General features: G+C 32.7%; 1 protein-coding gene and 1 long non-coding RNA gene across 5 annotated transcripts in view; one reads left to right on the top strand and one right to left on the bottom strand.

The window, feature by feature from the left end:
* Positions 1 to 19785, bottom strand: part of LOC126733496 (ephrin-A4) — a 935043-nt gene that overhangs the window by 305491 nt on the left and 609767 nt on the right. The window lies entirely within an intron of this gene.
* Positions 561 to 1574, top strand: LOC126733504 (uncharacterized). Its single transcript, XR_007659739.1, has 2 exons — positions 561 to 864; positions 1518 to 1574. It is a non-coding gene; the product is annotated as an uncharacterized LOC126733504 (long non-coding RNA).

Below are 19785 nucleotides of genomic sequence, written 5' to 3' on the forward strand. Positions count from 1 at the left end.
CTTCATAAAAGTGTAATTTAATGATTCGATCATTTCTGACGGCACAAAAAACATTAAACTGTCAGACTTCTTAATAATTTTGTGATGTCACAGCATAAGGATTTGAATCACTCCAAACATGGGAATTATGTCTGTTAAAAATGCCATTTTTTGAACATTTTGCCTCATCAGTCCAAATTACGCCATCCAAAAACTGTACCGTTGTTAAGATAAATTCACAAAACTGGATTCTTTTAAGCAAATCTGTTTCTCTAAGATACTGAACCAAAGATATTAAATAAGGGTGGAAGTTGTTTCAACAAAATCCTATGTATTGTGTTTTTAGAGAATCTAGTTTATGAAGTTACTTGTCTTAAGGACGTTATAGGATACGCTGCAAAATATCCCAAAATTGCAATTTCAATATTTTCATTGTCAATAAGTGGTTTATCTTTATGAAAAAATAATAAAAATAGAGGGTTTCCGGTTAAAAAAATTGACTTTTAATAATTTTTTCATTTTAATTTTTAATGCTAGTTTTTGACCCCCTTGTGTAAGACCCTGTTTATTTTCTAAAGAATTGAAATATTTTTCTAAGTCATTAAGATGAAATTTATCGGTCTGACCGAAAAGAGGTCCAGGATATTTACAAAACTAAAGCTAGCTCAGCGGTACCGTAAGTAACCAAATACGGTTTACACTTAGCGTTTCCCCTCGGGAATTATTTTTATGGATTTCGATAAAAGAGTGAGATAAATATTTGGTTTATAAAATTCATTTGAGTTTTGGTCACTAAGAGTGAAGTTATTTAATAAAAACAATAAAGGGTGTTGCGACGTGAAATAAGCTGTGTTGGTTTGGTGTAGTGTTTTACTACAAGAAAGGGTGAGTGTTATCACAGAGTATGCTTATTTCTATCTTATTGATTACACCAATATTTTACCATTTTTAATTAAAAATGTGATTAATGAAATATTTTAATGACCGATTGTTGCTTGTCTTGTTGTGACGATTGTTTATTTCTTGTTAAGATACTGAGCTGGTCTGGGACCATTGCACAGCCCGTTGTATTTAACAAGGCTTTGTATTTGGAAAGGACCCTCGCGTTTTGGTGTCCATTGCACCCCTCAGTACAAAGTGTGTTATCGTCAGGTGGTCTAGATCGGAGATTGCTGTCTCAATCTCATGTTTTATGATAATGTTTTTGGTAGCATTTTGGCTACGGTTTGTGAGTAATGTAGTGCTCACGTTTTGGCATATTGAACGATTGTATATCATTCAATATCAGTACGTTGTCGTTACTGGGACATTTAACAATCGGATAAAAATAATAAGTTGGTGAATAATGAATTTTGGGATATTTAAGTTAAGTGGTTAAATGTTGGTGAACATGAATTAAATGGTTATCGTAAAAGTAAAATCACTGAGCAAGTTTAAAACATATTAATTCATATTATTCATATGAGTTTTGCTTAACTTCTTTTTATTTAATTAATTTTACGGGAATAAGTGTGCTCAGGTTACTTTTATTATTTCAGGTCTACACGTCACCATCTCTACTTTGGAGTCGCCCAAGCGCCCAGTTGTTTTACAAGGTGTTTATTCTATTTTTATGATTTATTTTGATTATTTTGGACTATTTTGAATTTATTTAAGGTATTAAAAATTATAAAATTATTTAAATGATGCTCACAGGTTTTAATTATTATACTTGTTTTTTTTTTAACCAAATATTAAAATAGTCTATTAAAGTGGTCCTTTCTTTACAATAAAACCAAAACTAACCAATAAATAAGGGCTACTAAAAGGGAGTAATCGGTAATTATGTTAGGACATTATACACAAAATATAACCTAGAATTTCACGTGAAAGTCAAAAATGTAAGAATATATAGAATGTTCCATTTAAAATAACGAAGTTGACACTTACTTCTGGTATAAGGGAAACGTCACAACTGTCAAAATATTTTAGTTGTGTAGCTCCCATCGACTGTGCCATATTGCCAAATTATCAACATTTTTGAAAAATTAGTTTTTGAGATATCGTTTGCGTCTATAGATATAGATATACACCTGTAAACCTGAAAATTTAAACTTCAATATCTCGAATCCTCTTCAAGGCCACCCTAAGATCTTATACACCATATTGAGGCCAATTTAATGCCCTTTCAGGTGTTGTAAGAAATCAAGACCGAACCACGTCTTCCTCCTTCAAAAACCACACATTTATCAGCCCTTTTTAAAACCGCGACGATAAACATTCCTTTCTGGGTAAACATTCAGTCATCTAACAAGTCATTAAAAAAAAATATCTGTGTTGTTGGTTTTTGTGGGTCCCTCTTTTATCTAGCGACACATTCCGGCCGCTTTCTTAATAGAGCCCTCGTTTAATGACGACCTTTTCTTCACCATCACAAATCTCTTTTATTTGCGGTTTTTAAATAGAAACCCCGTTGTTTCGGCTCGTTTCTCCGTACTGATGTCTGATGCGAGTGGTGTTTAAGCGATTCGTTTTTAAAGATAAATATTCAAGTTTACGTTTGGGCGAAAGATGGATGGTCTTCGAGGAAAATGTAAAAGATGTTGTCTTATATTTAAAATTGAAATTTAATTTAAAAGGGGGTAGTTTTGGGAAAATTTCAAGATTAGTAAGAGATCCATTAGCTTTTCCAGGATTTTGGTTTTTCCATCAAGTTAGTTAAAGAAAGTTAGCTAAGAAGAAAGTAGATACTATGTCGATGAGTTTATTTTGATTTATAAGAACAAAATATAATTTTAAGGAGACCGTTAAATGTATCAAAAATCGAATTGTACAGTTAGACTAGTAGGAAAAATTTGCTTAAGAGAATGTAGTAAGAAAAAACGAGGTTATGAGGTTAAAGTTAGTGTATCAAAAAATTAAATCAAAAAACAGCAACTTGAGTATGATTCTCTGGATGTCTGGACTTTAATATCTAAAAGAATTTTTAAGATATGGTAGAACGAAGTTTTAATTATCAATAGAGAGACTCCGCAGAAAGAAACACGACGAGTTGTAATTATAGTAATTGTCGAGTATTCTTCGTGAGACATAGGAAGAACATCCAATAGACCTTGATGAGAGTATACATATTTAAATAAGTATTTATTATGGTATAAGCTGTGATCCTGGACGTTTTGCTTTATTTCTTAGTTGCTATTGATTCTATGATATTTTTCGCAATGTCTAAAGTTTAACGTAATTCATTTTCCTTTAAGAAATTCTAAAAGAAATATCATGTAATATCATTAGTTTTTAATATATTATCAAATTACACTTTAATTAAGTTCATTTTAGTCTGAATCGTCGTCAAAAACACTTTTTTTGAAAGATCACAGAGAAACAAAAGATCAGAAAGAAAAGTGGAATTTGTTTAGTTTTGGCACCAAAGCAGTTTGAGATATTAACATTACCTTATGAATGAACTGTTGGCTGTTTTTGACGGTTTTTGTTGAGATATTAAAATTAACTTATGAAAAACATTCAAAAAAAAGTCAAAAAACATTCATAAGGTAATTTTAATATCTCAACAAAAACAGTCAAAAACAGCCAACAGTTTATTTCAAATTTATTTTATTTCTAAGTGAAAATGAAATTCTTGTTTCTTTCGATGTATCTTCTTTGTTTCCAAGCATTCATATACCAGAAACTTTGGAATATCTGATTGAACTTCTGGAAAGTAATGGTTTCGAGAATATCCAAGAAATAATTAAATTAACAAAACTTTGTATGTCACAAAATATTTTTCAATATAACAACTATGAACACCTAGAAGGTGCAGCCATGGGTAATTGCCTCTCTCCCTTCCTAGCAGAGCTCTTTATGAACCGTTTTGAGTTTAATGCAAAAAATACATTCCAATACTTTCTACTAGTTTGGTTAAGATATGTTGATGATGTATTTGCCGTGTTCGACCAAAGCAAATGCAATATTAATAATTTTGTAGAACAACTCAATTACTGTTTTCCATTTATTAAATTTACCTTTGAACAAGAAACAAATAACCAACTTCCATTCTTAGATACTCTTGTCATCAAAAATAATAATAAGTTAGAATTTGATATTTATAGAAAAGAAACAAATACTTGTAGATACATAACTAGTGACTCTAATCTTCTTCACTTCTTGGTACATCGTTTGGTCTTATTTCTTAAAAATCTCTTAATAGCAGATTTAATAACGAAAAAGCAGCAATTAAAACAATTGCTAGGGTCAATGGTTATGACGATAAGATTATTGATAAGCTGATAAGAAGACATAGGTTTAAAGTTAATTTAAAAACTCTATCACATTTCAAAAAGATGAAAATAAGCAAACATAAATATCTTACGATCCTATATTGACGAGAGGCTTTGATAGGGCCTATCAAAGTTCGGCTAAGTTACGAAATCTTTTAGGAAACCCAAAAAATAAAATAAAGACCAATAAAAAGTCTGGGATCTATTAGATTAATTGCAACGATTGTGATAAAAAGTACATAGGAAAAACCAGAAGATTTAATTTAAATTATAACTAATTTCATCACCGAGTTCTCGATAAAGAGCCGCGGCTCTCATCGAAAAGAGAAAAAAAGAGCCCCCCAAAAGACGAATGTTTACAAATTATTTAGGCATGTAAAAGTGGCAGAAAGAGCAAGAGGGAGAGAGAAACTGGAAGAGAAAGGGTGAAACAAAACCCATACCCACTACTACTACCTGAAGGCCTGTTCGTTTGTTCGGTCGTTCAAGTGAGACACCACCATTAACAGTGCATGAAAGATTAGTAGATATCAGCTCAAGGATAGTATCCTATATATTACAAATATTATTAAATTGATGAAGATCAGGCACTTTTGTATTACTCGGTATCTTCAATTGGAGTATTAAGGGACACATAAATAGCAAATATAAAAAAACGATTAGAGTTTATACTAATCTTGCAGCAAACAACATACACCCGTGGAATTTGATTCTCCAGGTCTATAAGATCAACTTTGATTGATGATAGATCACTCAGCACACCAAGCATTACTCCACCCCCACGGGTGAATCCCATATCCTCCAAGTTCCTGTCCTTGCAATATATAGTGTACACACAAGAACAACTCGCCGTCGTAGACCCCATCCTGTAGCTTAGTTTCAGATACTGCAACCACATCATACTAGCCCTCACATACAGATTTATAAAAAGGATGAGTTTTACTGTCGACAGAAGACATTCGAACATTCTGATACAATGCAGAAAACTTCCTGTTAGACAAATTACTGAGTTTAAATGCTGCCCATGACTAGATAATTTTTGGAGCGCTGTTTGCTATAAACAATTCTCAGGTCCTCCTTGCCAGCTTTAAATCGGTCATGCAACTGCTTTCTAAAATTTCTATGCAGTTGCAATTGATTTGGAGTCTTATCATCTGTGAGAGAGAGGTGCTTTAGAGAGGGTATATTTTTGATCTTCTTGGAACATTTTATCAAGGTGGAAGCAAAAGTCCATATTACCTAAATGCGTCTACACTTATCAGCTTTTTTGCCAAGCCTAAAAGCATTAAAGCTTCCATCAAGGAGTTGATTGGAACAGCAACTAGAGACCACATCACTGACCACATTGTTGATATTCTCTACAGATTCTAAGCAGTTAAAAATCATAAAATTATTTTTCCTGATTTCTCTTTCCTGGTACTCCTGAAATAGTTCTTTAATGTTTTCAATAGCAGTAGGGGATCTGCTTGCAGTACTGTTGATAGACTTACTTGACTTAATTGTGGCGAGTTCCTGTTTAAGCTGAGTCATAGACTTAGTTAGGAAGGCATTATCACTCTTAAAGAGATCATTTTAGAAATGTTAAGTAGTTTTTTTAGATATGTTATCTCTACCTGAAGTGCTGGATAAGATGCATTAATATTTGGGTTGCTGGGCAATGCATAAGACTTTATAGACTGAAATCCCAGGCCCCCCAGACGTTAATTAATTCCTCCTGCTAGAAATTTTCAACCCTGTGGGCCAATCATCCCCCCAGACACCATTAACGTTATGCTGTGTGTGTACGCGCGACAGTAGTATATATGCGCTTAAGTGCGAGCGAGATAGTTAGTCGGGTATATGAGATGGCGTCATGAAATTAAAAGTACGTCAAACTGTCAATTGTCAGAATTTCTTTCAGTTTGTATGCAACCACCACTGAAGAAACATTAAAACAGTGTAAGCAAATTTTAAAATGTCGGAAGAAATATAACCTTAAATATAAGGATGTTATTTTGCCAGATGAATTATTTGAAATTTGTTACCACAGACAATATTACAAATCATTCACTGGCTTAATGAAAAAATATTACTCGTCAAAATCAAAAACCATAGCTGAATCTAATGCTTCAAAAAGCAAGTCATTAGATGCTACAGCTGAGAATGTATATACAACATCTTCATCGGTACCCAATTTAGCTACACAGTGTATTGAATCACATTCATCTTTTTTTTACAACCTTCGACTTCAACATCCACTTTACCAGAATTTTTGAAGTTTTTTATTTGCAACATTTGATCCAACAATCAGTTTGAACAATGATTGTTGGATCAAACTGAACATCATAACAATGACAAAAATTTACTGTTAGATGATGTAAATTCAACCTCTGAAGGTAATGTTTCGATTAAACGTAAAGTAAATCTTGATAAAAAAATGCCATCTGTATAAATTGTGATCAACAGACCAAAAAAAAAAAAAACAAAAAGATTAGCACTACTTCGCTCTGACAAAAAACTATTTATTATATAAAGTAAAAGAAACTGGAGATTCAAATGAGTTAATTAAGTAACTAAATAATTATCCACATTCTAATGTCTGCTATCATAAAATTTGTACATTGGATTTTTGTTATAAAATGTCACTTACTAAAAAAAAATAAAAGTACTTGGCATGATGTACGCGAGCAACAGAAAATTGGTTTTGATGATATGTGTGCTTTTATCAGAGAGAATGTTATCGGTAAAGGACGATGCTATTTTTTAACCTATCTTCATAAGTATTATATGCAGCAGGAAAGAGAATTTTACCCCACATCTATTAAAACTGAAAATAGTTAAAGAATTCGGTAAAGAAATAAAATTTCTGTACCTGCAAAATAAAAAAATACTAACTCCAAAAAATGTACTAAGCATTGATGAAGAATCAGTTAAACATATAAAAGATGAAAACATTTTATTAAAAGCTGCTTTACTGTTAAGAAAATCCATTATGCAAATTGAGAAAAAAAATTACTTAAGATTTACTAACAGGAGAAGCATCTGATGTGATTTGCGGTAATTTGAAGGACCAGTCAAACACTTAGCTTGACAAAACAAATGAATATATTCGATGTAAGTAAACTGTACAAAGAACATCGGCCTTAGATATAACTAATTACTTAATACTGGGTAATAGAAATAAACGTAAAATTAAAAGAAAATTTAAAATATATGCGTATAGGTCAGTGTCTCGAGTCGTTCTGTCCTGTCTTACACTTTCTTTCTTCGGACCTCGCTTCCCACCAACCCCTCTCGCTCCCGGATTGGGTGTCATCACAAGTAAAAAGCGAGGTTGTCGGCTTGTAATGTCTTTCCAAGTTGGAACAGCATCAGTGCCTAAAAATTTATTAGAATTTTATTTCACTTTATTAGCAGGGAACAGTCGAAAGCAAAAAGAAAATCCAAAATGCATTCGTCACGTTGTGTACATCATGAAAAGATTAAAATGTCAAAACATATTATTCTAGGAATGGTTTTAAAAAGCTTGACCAGCAGTCGAACAATTGTGGACATTATCCACATATATGGGCACTGTATTAGCTATCCAGCAATTGAAGAGCTAGAAACAGAATCTACGTATACTTCAATTGAAAAATCAAATTTGTGCCCTGAAACAATAAAAAAATCTTCACATCTCTGCACTGATGTTGCTTACGATAATTTCGATCGGTTCGTGGAAACGCTTCATGATACGCTCAATTGGAGATGTGCATAGTGCTCTTTTTAACTGTTGAAATGCTTTGTTGACCAACTAAATATCATTTTGTCCTCCGTTAGCTTATGTAAAGGTTTTGCAAGATTAGCGAAATTTCTTAAAAATCTTCTGCAATAGGTACAAAGGCCCAGAAAGCTTCTTAACTGGCGTTTGTCAGTGGGTCGTGGCCAATTTTCGATTGCTTCTACTTTATCTGGATCAGTCTTGACACCTTTTTCTGATATTACATGGCCAAGGTATCGAACTTCTTTTTGAAATAAGCAAAATTTTTTAGGACTTAGCTTCAGGTTGGCCTCTCGGAGTTTAACAAATACCTTTTGAATATTTTTCAAATGATTTTCAAATGTTTTTCCCAGTATGATGACGTCATCCAAATAAACTAAATATGATTCCCAAGTCATTCCACGTAAAACTGTTTCCATAAGTCTCTCAAAGGTAGCTGGAGCATTGCAGAGTCCAAAGGGCATGACTGTAAACTGCCAAAGTCCTGTTCCAGTCGAGAATGTGGTCTTTTCCTTATCTTCTGTGTGCATCTTTACCTGCCAGTATCCACTCTTTAGAACCCTAAAGAAACCCTACGAATCAACTTTAACTACAGAATACTAATAAAATTATACAAAAACTAGGAGAATAATTAACGTATTCACATTTTCATAATAATATTATATAATGTATTAATATGATAACGTGTTGATAATTATTGAAGGGAGAAGTTACAAACATAGCAGATAGATCAAAAAATTGCTTAAAAACATAGGCTGGTGCATTGAAAAAATTAGAGGAAAACATCGAAACAACAAAATGTTCATTAGAAGGAAAGCACTCAGAACTAGATGTTGAAATAACATGAGATGTTGTTTGAAATGAAGGAAAGGGAAAGACGTGCTGACAACATTATCGTATTTGAAATTCCGGGATCAGAGCACGCAGACAAATTCAAAGATGATAAAGAAACCATTAATTCATTATACAGCAAAGTTGAGTTCACTTTGACACATACGGCAAGGATTTTCAGGTTGAGTACTGAAAGCTGTGGTAAAAAGAGGCCAACAAAGAACCAAACAAAAAAAAAGCTTTAAAATCCTCACAAAACTAGATAAGAAAGAACCAGAAATTTACAATAATCTGACCAAAAGCCATTAAAAGCCATTTTTAATGAAGCTGGATGAGCGAAAGAGTCAAGGAAAGCGAAACTTGATTATAAAATATATCAATGGAATTCCTAAGATTGTAGAAAAAATTGAAAAAAACTACGCACTTTTTGATATACCAACTTAAGTTTTATACTTGATAATATTAATGAGTTAGGGATTTTGCAACATGTCCAACAATAATCGTGCTTACAGAAACTTGGCTTAGTGATTGTATTGATGACAGACTCATAAGTCTAGATGGGTGCAGTATTTATCGAGCAGATAGCTTAGAATAAATGGGAGACGGGGCATGTATGTTCTTTAAAAACTAAGTAAATAATTATCGTATTGGCTGCACTACTTCTCAAAGTTACTTTATTGATATGTTATGTCTCTATTGATGCTGTCTTGTTCGATAGTCAAGTAGATAAAGCTAATTTTTAAATTCAACCAGATAGATAAGGTCTTTAGCATAAAATACCCTACATCTTTTTAATAGATATCAACTAATTAAACATTGAAGTACCCTAGGGGTTATTCCATCAGATAAGAAAGCTGAAGCGTCTACTCAAGTGTATTAAGACAATAATATTCACCAAATGGTACTATTCAAACTTGTCATATAAATGGCTAAAGCTCTTTATTAGATTTATTTTTGTGCAGTGATCAAAAAAGTGTTTTTGGCCTGCACTCGATGGAAAAAAGTGACCATGTTATTCTAACTGCAAAAGCTCAAATGAAACTACCTCCCAAGCTAAAAAAAAATAAGACAATTTTATTCTGCTGATTATCAATAGATAAATAGTTACACAGCAGCCAACCAAAAGAAATAGTAGTAGAAAATTTGAACATTTTTGACCTCTTGGAAAAAATGCTATAGAACAACATATTTTATTAACATCTGTTCACACAAACGAAAACTATATATATGAAAAGTAAAATATATAAACGCGGACAAATATAAAAGAAGAAAAATTATGAGGCCTATAAAATACACAATAACATTTGAAAGTAAAGTATACACGAAATTCGCAGAGCTTATGAAAATAATTTGATCATCTCAAAATCAGATTTTTTTAATAAATATATAAGCAATGGCTTAAATTTAAAAGAGTAAAAATAGCACTCAAAGATAAACCTTGTCAAGAGATCTTAAATAATGAAACTAAAAATTCGGGCTTCTGTTATTATTATAAGCTTCATTGAAGAACAAGCACTCAAAGAATTGAAGAAGGACTTAAGTCCAGAACCAGATGGAGTACCTAGAATCTTCCTTCAAAAGTATATTTAGACAGTCAGTCCAGTGCTGGCTGAAGTAGTGCAAGAGAGTATAAAGCTTGGAAAAATCCTAGATTATTGAAAGTTTGCCACCGTAACATCGCTATTTAAGAAGGGAAAGAGACATAAACCAGAAAATTACCACAGAATTATTATTAGAATACAGAAACTATGCACGGAAAAGATAGTTGTCTAAGAGTTAAAAACCCTTGTTTCTGGAAAATAATCTACTATCATCAACGCAGCATAGATTTATACTCAAATGCTTTATTACAACAAATTTAATAGAATGTCTAAATGACACTAAAAACTGATGATAGCGATCAGCCAAGAGACGTTATTTATTTGGACTACAAAAAGGCATTTGACAAGACCCACACAACTTGTTATTAAAAAAACTCGAACACTTTGGAGTCAGAGGAATTGCTGATATGCTAATAAACAAGTCAAGAAAAAGTGAATGGAATGATGTCAGAGAAACCTTTGGTAAAAAGCGTTAACTTAAAACAGTTATCCAGTGTCCGATGTTGCGCCCCTTACTATTTATCCTGTATCTTATTGATTTCTTAGACCTCATAGACACAATACGTAAATTTGTTGCTGATGATAAGAAACCATCGAAAAATCCTTTTATTCATCCAGAGATACTAGAAATAGATCTTCAAATAGTAAAAGCCTGGTCAGAGATATGGGGAATCAAATTAAATGAGTCCAAATAATGCACAGTACTTAGAATCGGACCAAAGAATCTAAACAGGGAATATAGGATGAACAGTATGACCGTAACAGCTGTTTCTAATCAAAATAATCTAGAAGTGACAGTGACAATCTCAACTGTCAAAGTCAAACTTTTTTAAAAACTTTGCTCTACTAAAAAATCGTGCTTTTCTGTTCTATATTAATCGGATGAAAGTGTAACTTGCGAAGTTGTCTTTTTGGGTGTAACCCACGAACTTAATAAATATAGCTGGACTGCCAATTCAATGAAAAGTAAATGACCACTACTAGAGGGCCGCCATTTTGCGTGATTGGGTCCTTTTGATGTTGGCCATTCTGATAAATTTCAGTTGTGCCAATTGTAGGGAAACAAAACAATTAAAGTTTTTGAGAAGTTATGTTACTTTTATTATTCTGATAATCTTGAATCTTATAAATCCTAATACCATGATAATGATGATGTTCATTTAAATTTTTGCTTGTGTTTCTTCCTTCTATCTAAAGTGGAAAACTATCTAATGTGGAAACATTAATAGGTACAACCATCTACAAAAATCAAAATATAGTTGATTTTATGAGGGTTTGTTATTAGCAAGGGTTTACATAGTAAAAACAAATAACTCTATATATTATTCTATTATAAATACAGACGGACAATTCACAATAATTCCATGTATATAAATAAGGAGGAAGCTATATCGCCTGTTACAGACGATATACCCAAGCGTCGTTTACAAATCGCCAAAAACTAGGCAATCCGCTATACTCACACGTCAAACGTCAGCGTCGTCAACTTCATTACCGTTATTTAATATATTTTTTGTTGGCAACACTGAAAATGTTCAGAGTGACCAACATCAAAAGGACACAACCACTATAAAAATGACGGCCACCAGGCAGTGGTCATTTTTGGGTATCCTGGCCATATGCATTAGCAGTCCAGATATATTTATTAAGTTCGTGGTGTAACCATGCTTATTATATATTGGAGAACCCTTTGAAGCCGATGCACTAGTTCCAGAAATCTCAACCGAAATTCGGCATACTGCTCTGTGTTGAATCAGCTGATTTTGGTTTACATCTTTTATATGATTTTGGACAGCTGGCACTTTTTGACAAGGTAATTAAAAAGAAAACACGACCGAAACCACTCCGACGTTGCCAATCGCTGCAACTTTGAACTATAATGATGTCATCAGTGGAAGAATGTAGATACTGCAAAAAGAGTGTTAAAAATGCATGAAACTGCGTAAATTGCAATTTAACTTTCCGTTCCAATTGCTCTGAGGAGGCAAACGTATTTTTTAGAGAAAGAAATACAAGAATTACAGAATGCTGCAAGGAAATATACTCTCCTCCGAAATTCAAGAGAATTCCTTAAAAAACATGATCTTTAACATATTAGCCAAGATTTTAAATTCATTTAAAGATCATGTTATTAAGGCATTCGATGAACTGTCTGAACTGCTAAGATCATTTCAGTTCATATCAGACTGATTTGAAGAGGAGGAGAAGGAACTTTAAAAGGCAAACAATAAAACGATTATGAAGAGTAGACTGTAGATGGTGAACAAGAATAATAAGAAAAGCAAAACAACGTTATGCAAATCGTTAAGCAAATCAACGAAACAACTAGTGTCAAGTTGTAGCCAAATGAAGATACAAAAAAGGTTGTTGACGCTATTTTAAGCATTCATCATTTTAAGCAGGATGAAAGTTGGAATCATGGAATTTTTAAAACTTACGGCATATTGTTTGAATAATAGACTTTAACCAATAAAAATTAATAAAGTACTTAGTCCAGCAAGGATGGTCAATCTGGGGGTACCGCAGGATACGATCCTGGTGCCAATTCTATTCAATGGAAATGGATCACTGGATTTACAGGAAATGGAAGATGCTATTATCTCCTTTGCAGATGATAATGCTTTGGCTTTTACTGCAGATACCTGAGATACGAAAAATTAAAAAATCGACTTGAAAAGTTAACAAATTTCTGGATTCCTTAAAGTTCTCGGTAAATGTCACAAAACTAAATATGTAATCTATTCAATTACCAATATTAACAGGCCAAACTATAAAAATATTTAAATTGACACATTAAAGATTGACCAATAAAGGTAGCGTAGAATATCTAGGCGTTATAATGGACAAACACTTAAAATAAGATTTGCAAGTTCAATTGACAAGGAAAATTTCAGCTCTAATAAACAAATTGATTGAAAATGGATTTGAATAAAAATGTGGTAACAATATGATTTTTTTTATGAAATTGATTTAATAATTTTACAAGTATTCCCAACATTAGAACAAATAATGGTGGTGCCGTTTGGAAAAAAAAAGTTGAGGTGGTTTTTAGAGGATGAATTTTTCGGAGGTAGTTTTTTTTAAAGTAATTTTTGGTAGTGGTTTTATATTTATTAAAAATACATTTTCATATATTTAAAAATAAAAATTAATCACATGCACTTTTTAAAAATTTTTATATTTAAAAAAAAAGTTACTGTCTGTGACGTTGATTGTGGTACATCCTGTATACTCAGGTGCCTTTAAAATTAAGATTAATATACATTATTTATAGGCTTAATTGGAAATAAATGAATAGAGTAAGATAGAAATGAGAAAATCATATTGTGAAATTTGCAAAAAAGTCAACTCTTTTATTTACTTCATAAAAAAACCATAATATAAAGACGACTCAAGGGAAATTATAACTTTATTATCATCTAGAAAAGTCATATAAGGCTAAAACTTTATTATGCAATTACATCGTGGAATCCTTATTATATTAAAGATTTAGAAATATTTGCGAGGGTACCAAGAAGAGTCCTTCCTGGATTTAAAGACCTCCCTTAACCTAAGAGGCAGAGTTGAAGCTATCAACTTTGAAGGAAAGGAGACTTGTAAGGGACTTTATAGAGATCTTAAAAATCTTGAATGGATATTATCAAATTAGAAATAGCCTTAAGAGGAATCCTAAAAATAGTTTGGAAGTTATGATCCACTATAGTGCCTAATACACAAAAACAATTTTTAAGCCGGCAATAGCTGCCTCAGCTTAACCACCGATTAATGGCTATTATTGAATTACTGAATAGTTTTCGAGATCATTTGATCTCCCAACCCACGTCACCTTGACATTTTAGTGGGGTCATGGCTAATGCCTCTACAACAATTCCTCGATAATTTCTTTTAAAACCGTTTTTTCCTCATTAAAAAAAATCCATTACGACCGCAACCCACATAAGATTCCATAAAACATGCAAAACAACACCCATGCAGCAGCCATCATAAATAATTCGCATTTTAATGAAAAGTAAGCAAAAACCTAAAGACCGGTAATACATCGCTAAAAGGTACCAACATGACGGTTATTTCATACCGTTCGCGGAAAATTATATCATTGCACTCGCATATTTATAATAAATTTAAATATCACACGGATCGGGTGCGAAAATAATGATACCGGAGACGATAATGATACCAAATGCCTCGTATTTACTTGCCGGTTGATTATATAGAATTCTTCTCTGTTCCTTACAAAAGCTTTCAATAAATATTTAATAAGAAGCGAAATTAGACAAGGCAAAGGACAGAAACTCTATAGGGATCCGAACTTAATAAAAACTTATTCTAATTAGCATTAATAAGCTTCTGAAGTTTCCCTTTCTTACTTTTCTTCCTAATTATCCCTACCTTGATGTTTTTGCCAGTTTCTTTTCTGGTTAATTAAGAAATAAAAATGGAACTAAATGGGCGCATCATACAAAATAGATAAGCCCGTAAAACGACTTTGGTAATAATTTTAACTTTTGATTTATTTATTGCCTGCTAAACATCAAAACTCCTAATTGGAAATTGTTTGGTGGGCTTTCACACGCGTCTGATTTACTGCTGAGTGGTTATTTGACGAAATTAAACACAATCGTCGTCTTGAAATTTAAATGAGTGGTTAGGTGCAAATGAGACATTTTGCGATTCCTTTTTACTTTTGAAAAATTCTCCTGCAATGACAAAGACATGCTTGTTCATATAATGTAGCATGTCATACTTTTGTCCCAGGATATATTGGCATCTTTTAAAGTTACAGAGAAGCTTTATTAATGTTTCTTGAGGGAAACCAATTATCTTTAATTTTCATTATGAGAAAAATTACTATATGATCTACAGCAACTAAGATATCAAGCAACCTTTCCAGGTTGAGGGTTCAAATCAGAACCCACTTCATCTGAATTTTAGAAAGCAAGACAGATCAAAGTTGTATAGCAGTTTTTCAAAGGAAATTTCATTACCTTTGAATATCAGGATAAAATATTATAAGGTCAATAGCAACTGAGATATCAAGCAAAATGTTTACGTTGACTGTGTAGAATAGACCGGAACTTACTCGATCAAAATTTCGATTTAGAATTCATTTAAAAAAATTAATATCAGAATAAAGTTATGTAAACGTTTTTGAAAGCAAATTTCATTACAAACAACTTTGATGATTGAGCAAAATTATTATAAGATCAACAGCAATTAAGACATTAAGAAAAATAGGTTATAAGATAATTAAGGTTTTTTTAAATTTATATGTTAAAGTATGGTCTATCTACTGCGGAGTGCGCAAGCGGAGTACGCGTTGCGTCGTGTTTATATTTGCGCTTGCAGAATACGCATATTATGGTGGTCTATTTAGAATTCGTACTGCGTAATGCAATATAATTTTGTTTACATTTTTATTTATTAGTTTCTTTTGGAGTTTTGTTACGAGACGTGCTATGGACAAGAGAAAAAGAATAATATCTTTGCTGCTAGAAGAAGAGGAAGAGGATGATGATTTGGTACCGTTTTCAATATTATATATAAGGCGTGCAGTTAGTAACTTATTTAAAAGGAGAAGAACTGAAGGAACTTTTAAAGTTCTAATTAAAAACCATTTAGAAGAAAACGAACTAAAGTTTAAGGAATATTTTAGATTAAGTAAGTTGCAATTTATGGAAGTTCTGAACATGATATCGCCTTTATTGGAAAAGCTGCCTAACAGCTTTGGTCAAGGTCCATTAAGTGGATATGAAAAATTCGATTTAACTCTTAGGTAAGTAAACAATAATTTGTGTCATTATAGCATTTATTTTAAAAAATATGGTCATGTCTTAAAGATTAAGTAGAAAACTTGTCCCATCAGAAATAGCATCTAAACTGCTAGACTGAGCCTCAGAAATATCGTCCCTTGGTATACTATTTTTCTGATAGAAATAGGCCTCGCAGGAATGGTTTGCCTGCTTATTATGAGAAATTGAACGGTATTCCAAGTCGGTAACAATTTGGCAAACTTTAGCTTTTGCCTCAACTGCTAGGTAGGGAGAAAAAGTCATTACAGTTTGAGCCATACTCTGAAAAAATTTCATTATCGGATTTGTTTCATGCGTAGTGATGGGTTCAGATGCAGCTGACAATAAATCACGAATTAATTCATTTCTCTCTTTGCCTCTGTTCTCTAAAGCTGCAAGAATGCGATCTGTATTTTTCTTTTTGTTTACACTTTTCTTGGGTATTTCAGACTCCTCAAAACATCTTTTTTTAGTGTTATTGTCTTCTTTCTTTTCTTGTTCAGTTTCATCTATAACAGTTTCTTCATTTTCTTTGTCTTGGTCATTTTCATAAAGTCCATCAGAGGTTGGAGACCCAGTTCCGGAAACATTAGTAAAGGACCTATGTAAAAAAATTATATAAAATAGAATTCTATAAAGGTCACCTTTTTAAAAACCTCACGCCACTATTCATGTGGCACTTTTCTTAGGAATGACCCAGGTTGATCTCATGCTGCTTGCAGTAGTACCAGTTGGTTGCTTCGTTATTAGTTTTTGTTTCCTATTATATAAATCTCTTAATGTTCTCCATCTTGTTTTGCAGTCTTAAGCTAAAATGTTTTTTTTTCAGATATCTGGCAACAGGAGAATCCTGTCGTTAGTTAGCATTTGCTTATAGAATTTCGCATAACCACATAAGTTTATTTGTTAAAGAAGTGAAGACAATATGCAAGAAGTTAGTACCTATTTATTTACCAGTACCCACAACACAAAGTATGAGAGCTGTTGCTAAAGACTTTAATGAAATACGGAACTTTCCTAATTGTTGCGGAACAATAGATGGAAAACTTTGCCGTATAATATGTCCAAGTAATAACGGTTCGTTGTATTTTAATTCTAAATTGTATTTTTCCATTGTATTGCTAGCTTTGGTTGATGCTAAATATAAATTTATATGCATAGATGTGGGTTCGTATGGAAAAGAAGGCGACAGTGGCATATTTAAAAAGTCAAAAGTTTATGAATTTTTATCAAGTGAAGATTATTGCATTCCAGAGGAAGCACCCTTGCCAAATATTAATACAGTTTTGCCACATGTTATTATAGGAGATGAAGCTTTTCTGCTTTCAAAACACCTGTTACGTCCTTATCCAAAAGATCAAGTTTCTGATAATAATCAGAAACGTATCTTTAATTATAGGTTATGTAGGGCAAGAAGAACTGTAGAAAATGCCTTTGGCATTTTGTGCCAAACTTTTAGAATATTCTTCATACCTATTGTTATTAAACCAGATACAGCAGAGCTGTTAATTACAGCGTGTTGTTTGCATAATTTGCTAAGAAACTCGCCCTGCGTTAGGACTGCAAGTGAAGAAGAACCTGCCACAACTCTTCCAACTAAAAATATGGTACCATTAAATAAAACTGGGGAAAATGCGACATTATAGGCATTTAGAACACGGGAGGAATTTACGAACTACTTTTGTAGTAGACAAGTACAAGTCCATTGGCAGCAAAAATTAATAAATCGAACAGATAAAAAAAATGTAAATATAAGTGTTTTCCTTAAATATATAAACTAAACTTACTGCATCTTTTAATAATTCCAGCAATTTCCCCCCATATATTCTCTCGCATCACATTGTCTTTATACGATTTTTGAGAGGCATCATACAGCGCAGGATGTTGACACACGCTGTGAATTAGGATATCGTCCTGCTCTTTAGAGAATTTGCAAAAGTTTTTTGGATTTATCATAATAAAGTTGCTTTTTATTCAATTTTAATTTAAAAGCACGTGATTCTCTCACCGTAGTTTGCGGACCAGTCGTCGAAATCGCCTCACGTTCACTAGCGACGGACGTGCGCAACGGACGATTGCGTAGCGTGTGCCGGGTGCGCGATACATAGAACAGCCGCATTTATTTACACACGAATCAATCCATGCGGATTCCGCATTGCGTACTCCGCTTGCGCACTCCGCAGTAGATAGACCATACCTTTAGGTGTTTTGTGTATGTTATGGTAAACATGATGCTCTAGTCGAGCGAAACATGTAACCTTTGTCATTTTATTAAATGTTTCTGTGATGCTGTGGATTTTGTGTTTTTACCTTTTATAAAAAGTTATGACCAGCATCTTTGGGATAATGGATGAATTTTTCGAATTAAGAAAAATGTCAACGTTGAGGGTTCAGACAAGAATTGACCTCATCTAAATATGCATCTCAATCATTCCAAGTTATCTTAAAAACTGTAAGAGTTACACACAAGTAATACAAGAGCTTTTGGTAGGAACTTACATTACTATCAACTTTGATAATAAGCATAAATATCATAAGATCAACAACAATGAAGATATTAAGCCAATTGTTCAAGTTCGCCTAAACCCTCAATTTAGAGAATTGACTTCACTTAAATTTTATTACAAGGTATCTTAAAAAATGTTAGTATTATATACGTTTTTATAAGAGCTTTTGCAGTCAAATTACATTACCATCAACTTTGATTATAAGAATTATTAACATAATATCAACAGCAATTAAGATATCAGGCAAAATGCCCAGATTGAGGCTTCGACGAGAATTTAGTTCATTTCATTTCAAGGTATTTTGAATGCTGTCAGTATTACATACAAGTGGTATAAGAGCTTTGGAAAGCAAATTTTATTACCATCAACTTTATTTATAAGCAAAAATATCATAAGATCAATAGCAATTAAGATATCAAGCAAAATGTTCAGGTTGAGGCTTCAGGCCAAAATTTACTTTATCTAAATTTATTCCAAAAAATTTTGAAATCTGTAACTATTATAGAAAAATGGTATGAGTTTTTGACAGCAAATCACAAGGCCTCGCTACACAATGTTGTTACGAAGCATATATCATCTTCCCTACCACCTGGTTTTTCTGCCACATGTGCCTTATTCCGGTTTGGACAGTCAGACTTCTTATGCCCCTTTTTGCCACACGAGTAACACCTATATGGAACCTTTTTGTTCATTTTTCTTCCTAGGATGTCGCCAATTTCCAAGAAAAGCGGCATTCTGTCCCACAGAGTCTACATCTTTCTTGTTTTGCCTCGTCTCTTCACATAACAATTTACTCTTTATAAAATCTAGAGTAATTTTGTTATCCTGGCAAAAAAACACATCCAAAGCAGTTTCTATACTTTGATAAGACTCTGGCATAGATGCTAATAATTGAGAAATTACCTCGCCTTCCTCTATCTTACCTCCAGCATTCCTGAGCTCGAAAATAGTTTTCTTATATTCGACTAAATATTCCTGCAAAGATCCTTTACCACAAAACTTCATATTCCGAAGTTTTCTTTGCAGTTGCACCTGACTGGCAATTCCACACATTAAGTATGTCCCCTTAAGTGTCTAATTATT

Source organism: Anthonomus grandis, chromosome 2 (genome assembly GCF_022605725.1).
Source record: "Anthonomus grandis grandis chromosome 2, icAntGran1.3, whole genome shotgun sequence".
NCBI lineage: Eukaryota > Metazoa > Arthropoda > Insecta > Coleoptera > Curculionidae > Anthonomus > Anthonomus grandis.